Source organism: Rutidosis leptorrhynchoides, chromosome 3, assembly GCF_046630445.1.
Source record: "Rutidosis leptorrhynchoides isolate AG116_Rl617_1_P2 chromosome 3, CSIRO_AGI_Rlap_v1, whole genome shotgun sequence".
Classification (NCBI taxonomy): Eukaryota; Viridiplantae; Streptophyta; class Magnoliopsida; order Asterales; family Asteraceae; genus Rutidosis; species Rutidosis leptorrhynchoides.
In genome coordinates this window covers 672,358,810-672,364,905 of record NC_092335.1, presented here as the reverse complement: position 1 = coordinate 672,364,905, position 6,096 = coordinate 672,358,810, and the positions used below count along the sequence as shown (strand labels likewise).

At 35.0% G+C, this 6,096-nt stretch overlaps 1 pseudogene; it reads right to left on the bottom strand.

Moving 5' to 3' along the window:
* Positions 1-222: 222 nt before the first annotated feature.
* LOC139899366 (protein TRANSPORT INHIBITOR RESPONSE 1-like) lies at positions 223-2,605 on the bottom strand (annotated as a pseudogene).
* Positions 2,606-6,096: the final 3,491 nt, after the last annotated feature.

The following is a 6,096-nucleotide window of genomic DNA, read 5'->3' as shown; positions in this document are numbered from 1 at the left end:
TGAAGCTTGTCATGGTTGGGAGTGGTCTTAAGATGCTAAATTGAATTTTTAACGAGTTGAATCCAAATAGAATGGATTCAAAGTTCCCCTAGAATAGTTTCCGGTCGAATAACTCGACTCATTTACAATCTACTTAGTCTGATTACACAACGGTCAAATGACAAACCTTCCATACTGCCCGTGCTATTGTAATTGGTTAAAACTAATATACATGTTCACAAATAGTATGCTGTTAAACAAGATTGAAAGAATTTTAATCTAAAGATACTTCACATCACAATAACATTAATACTACAAATTACATTCGACAGAAGCACGTAAAGAATAACTTAACCGAATTTGGGCAAATCGGTTGAATAAATGAACTTCAACGACGCTTTATTTACCTCAAGAAATATTATGCATGTCATTTTTACCCATTGTACGGACAAAATTTGGCATGTCAAACCTTCGACCAGCAACTGTTCGGTATATGTACAGGAGAGCTTTCGGGTATCGAATTTAAATTTTTGAGCTCATCCATAACTTCAACATTAAGAAAAGGCATCTTCTGACCGAGAAGTCTACACGCTCCAAAACTAACAAAACACGAAGACATCCAAAGGGATCGCATTGTCTCCAACTTGGAAGCATTGGCCAAAAGATCCATGTCACCAAACGGGCAATCACGAATCTCCAACTTTCTAAAGCTTTCACAACCCGATAAAACATAATGCAACCCCAGATCACTATCACCGACAAAAGCTATAGAAATCATATCGAGTTTTTTAGCGTGATTTCCAATGTACTCAATTACACGATCCGTGAGGAGACCGGATATTGAAATTAAAGGCGTCTAAGATCTTTGCAGTTTTCAACTATGGATCCAAGACCAACATCGAGGGTTGAAGAACTGAAGATGTTAGATAATCGGGAGCCTTTGGTTCTAAAATGCATAACGGAACGCATGTTAGGTTAGGACTGTTTTCAGCTATGGAAATGAGTGCTGCATTTGACATTTGTCGGCAAAAATATAGAACGGAATGAAGTTTCGGGCAAACCTTTGAAACAGATACTAGGCCTTCCTTCTGTTTAGTGTACATTTGCGTCTGCAACGAAGGGGTCAGAAGGGAAAACTCTCAATTCTTTAAGGTCCTTACATGACATAACAAGGGCATTAAGGCCAGTGTCCTCAATGTAATCAAACACCTACAGTTTCACATTTCTTTAATATGATAGCTAACATATGGACAAAATTGCACCGGGGGTCCCTGTGGTATGTTCGAAATAACAAGTGGAGTCCAAAAGAATTTTTTCACCTTGGGGGTCACTGTGGTTTGCAATAGTTTCACCAGGGGTCCAACGGCCTAACGTCTGTCAACATTTAACGTTTTGAGACCTCACATGACTTGCACATGAGGGTAGTTTCGTCTTTATGAAATTTAATGAGTTCATACCTTATCCTTTTAACTCTTTTTCTTTCATTCTAAACTTTTTATCCACCCAAAAATTATTAACCTTAAATTGAAACCCAGTAAAATCATAAACCCAATTTAAAACCCACCATCCATAGCCAACCACGAATCAAAATCAAATTAGTAAACACTCGTTCATCACTGATTTTAATTATCAATGATGGTTATGGTAGAATAAGCAAGTGAAGGGAAGAAAAAAAAAGAAATAGTAGGTGTGTAGGTGTTCAAAAAGTTTTAACAGCAAAAAGTAATATTTTCACTGTAACATTCAATAAGTTGTGATCTTGTTACAGTTTCAACATTTTTTTATAATTGTTCACAATAGCTTCCAAGTTGAAATTAATATAATTAACCTCAATTGTGAAAGTAAAACCTCAAAATTGTAACTCATCATAATACCTGCTGTGAGTTACAACTCCTTTGGCTGCTTGTTCGTCATCGAGAGAAAATATTGCATTGGATGCACCTCTGAACTTAAAAGCACCACTGATAACCATAACCATCAAAGATAAAAAAAACCTTCATAAAACAATACTAAATTGCATTGCAAATAAGTAACAATTGTGCTAACTTCGGTACCAAAAATATAAAAAAAATGTTCAAGAAATTTCTTACCCCTTCTGAAAACATTCACACTTGAAATGTAAGATTTTTCCAGTGATAGAATTCAAGGTTTCCGAAGATAGAACCGGAGTCATATGAATATAGGGCTTGATTAAAGCTTGTGCTTTCGATATTGATTCGATATCAGCAGCATATTTCTGAACATCCGTAATTCGATCCAATTAATTCGTTGACCAAAAACTTGTAAAGTTTGACTTTCAAATCTCGATCATGTGATGAATTTCAATTCGATTCGATGCTTCAAAAAGCTTGAGTGACTGATTAGGAATTAGAAACTGTACTCAAATCAACTTGTGATTGGCTAAATTGTTCCAGAGACTTTCATAGCTTGAAATTCTGATCGACGAGTGAATAGCATCTAATTATTGATGATTTTGTTGTTGTAAATTCGAATTGAACGATGACGAGGATTTGGTTTTGATTATGAATAATAAATTTGTGTTGTTGGAACTTAGGGTTTTTGGATCTTTGGGTTAAAAAATTGAGAAGGGAATGAAAATAGGTGAGAAGGGAACCAGCAGGTAAGGAGGTTGGTGGGTAACAAGCACATGACTTGCACATGAGAAGGGGCAAAAGCACATGAAAAGGAAAAAGACGAAATTACCCTCATGTGCAAGTCATGTGCACCACTAAATTGTTAGTATTACACAGACGTTAGGCCGTTGGACCCCTGGTGAAACTATTTCAAATCACAGTGACTCTCCAAGGTGAAAAAATTCTTTTGGACTTCACTTGTTATTTCGAACATACTACAGGGACCCCCGGTGCAATTTTGTCTAACATATGTACTATACTTAAAAACTCACATTAAGCATAAAAAGATTACCACGAAGAAATGTAATATATGAAAACTCACATTGGATATGGTTATATTAAACGATATAAACATATATTTACGGTGTCACAATTCCATTAAAAATAAAAGAAAAGTTTCAACGGAAATCCTGATTTTGCAAAAGGATTTTTCAGTTCTCCTAACCCTAACCATAATTTAATCTATACTGCAAAAGGATTTTTCACCTCTCCATGAAAGAATAACCACAATCTCTGCCTCCGGAAGAGTAGTTAAATCACCGTGCTTATGTTGTAAATCCTCTGTTAAAAAATGACTTTAATGTCCTCAGAAAGTACTGGACTATTAAAGGTTCTATGATTATTAGTATAATATAATACAATTAAAATGTATTAACTAATTAGTGAAAAATCCTCATATACCCAATCCTAGTTTTAATCGGTTACAGACTATACGAGTATCTCCATAAATGCACATAAACTCGAAGTCGCTGACAAAGTTCGTCCATGTGGTGGAACAAACCGCCATCCGTCAGAGAAGAAAACAGTAATAAATGCATTCACCTCTGAGGCTATACCATCATCATAATTGTGCTGTAAAATTGTTGAATCCATCTGATACTTCCTTTCCCTTCGAATTACTGCTTCTTGATTTATGAAATGCATAAATGAAATGATGAACACTGAGCTACAAAAAGCCATGAAAAATGTCTCAAGTATCCCAGGCACTGTACTACAAAAATATAGTAACTTTCTCATTTGTGTCATCATACATTTCAATTTTAAAGCAAACCCAGAACTTGATTTGTGAAAAAAAAAAAAACAAACTTTAATATCATCTGATAAAAAAAACAAAGGTGGATTCAATAACGGATATGAAAGACAAGAATTTGACAGTAACAGGAGATGTAGATCTAGTTGTAGATGGGTGAAAAGGAACTCAATTAAAGATATGTAAATTGATTGTTTTATCCTCAAGCATCTGGCGTATCAAGGAACTTAACAGAAATTCCTAACGGTTGTTTGACATAGAAACTTCCCGTGTAACTTAAGCAAACCAACCATAAGGACTATCCACATCAAAAATATAGGGACGGGACTAACTTATAAAAAAAAACCATGAGGACTAACCACGTCAAAAAAAAAAATATAGGGACGGCACCAGTAATATGGTATTAAACACATCAAGTATCCGTTTACTTTATCGGGTTAAAATAATAAACTTGTTCACAAACAATATGCTGTTGATACAAGATTAAGAAGAAGTTTTATTCAGAGATAACTAATAGCACCCAGTACATTCTACAACTTACAGACCAGATACACCTAAAGTATGACTTAACCGAATGTTAGCTTATCGGTTGAATACATGAGCTTTGACGCTTTATTCGAACCCGGGTAACACAAGCCAAGTCACGGGTCAGATATCGTTCACTTGAGAATCTTTTACAAAGAATTATAGATTATAGAAGGTGATAACACAATGCACCTCAAGAAAGATTGTACATGTATCTTTACCCATTATAGACCTGCAACACCTGCAGTTCAACATGGGTCAAGAGATTTAATAATCCAAGACATCGAGTGTTATTATAAGTATATATTGACAAATTTATAGATGAACATATAATCATCTAGTTCTCATAGTTGTTTGGAATTTTTTTTTTTTTTGTTTTCACAGCCTAAATCGAGTGTTATTATAAGTATATTGACAAATTTATAGATGAACATATAATCGTCTAGTTCTCATAGTTGTTGGAATTTTTTTGTTTTCACAGCCTAAACCTTTATGTAACAAATATCATGCGAGTAAACTTGTAGAAACTGAGAATACAAAAAACAATAATAAAGTTCCCAAACAGATAATCCTTAAACACTTAAAAGATACGGAGTATTAAATATGTATAGTTCATCGCAGTGATAATACCATATCAGTGGCATACCACATACTTCCGCTACCTCCGGAAATCGGGCTCATAAACCTAAAATCCAGACTGCCCAATATCTTCTGTTTCGTCTTTCGTCTGAATGAGGCAGCAACGTCCTTATAATCAGCTTCATCAGCAATCCAATTACCTTAACAATTTCAACGGTTTCTTCAAGGAGAAAAATATATGATTCTAGAGATGTAATAGAAATGAAAGCTAAACTTTCATCTTAATTTTGGATTTAAAAAATACTCTTTTTGGAACGGTGTAATATATGAAAAATGCAATAATATATCCAACAGTTGGGTTATTGGTTTCCAATTAATGAGAAAGGCCTAAGCCCAACAAAATAGGCCCAAGATGCTAGTTGACTTAGTCAATCATTCTAGGGCATTAAAACCTTCAAGTGTGCAGCTATTTTTGGTCATTAAGAGAGTAGATAGATCAGAGAGATCAAAAAAAGAAAAAGAGAGATTCTCAATTTCCGTCTAAAAATAGAGCAGTTCAGAAAATCGACGATCCCCGGAGATCTAACCGTTGGATCTTCATCAAATTTGGGCTGTGTCTTCCTGACATCAGTGCCAAGGTTTTCAACCGTTGAATTCGTCTAAAGAGGCCTGTAGCTCATGTTCTCGCTGTTGGAACAGAGGGCAGTTTATTGGGTGAATCATTCATCTTTTGTCTTTAATTTCTTCATATACTTGTTGATTATTGTTGTTCAAGAGTATGATGATGTTGTATACCTCTAGTTGATCTAGAGAAGGATTATTGTATTGCTCTCTTTGTTGATGATAGTGGAATTTAAGTGGCTTACGAGTCCCGTGATTTTTACTCTCGATTTTGAGGAGTTTTCCACGTAAAAAGTCTCGTGTGTATTGTGTGTGCTTGATTATTGCTTAGCTACTGATTTGCTACTGATTTGGTATTGTTTTGCTACTGATTTGGGTTGGATTTGGTATAGCTTGTTTGTTAGCATCCTCACGGGTTCATACGGGTCGGGAAAGTATTGGTCAAACGGATTTGTTTCCGCTTTGTAGATTGTCCGTTGTGACTATTTTCCCATCAAATTGGTATCAGAGCTAGGTTATTTGATTTGACTTGTGTGAAAGATGGAAGCTAATACAAGTAAGATGATTAGTTTAAATGGTTCAAATTATCATGTTTGGAAAGGCAAGATGGAGGATCTTCTTTATGTGAAAGATTATTATTTGCCTGTTTTTACTGAGGATAAACCTGAGGAAAAATCTGATGCTCAATGGAAAATTTTGCATAGACAAGTATATGGGTATATTCGGCAG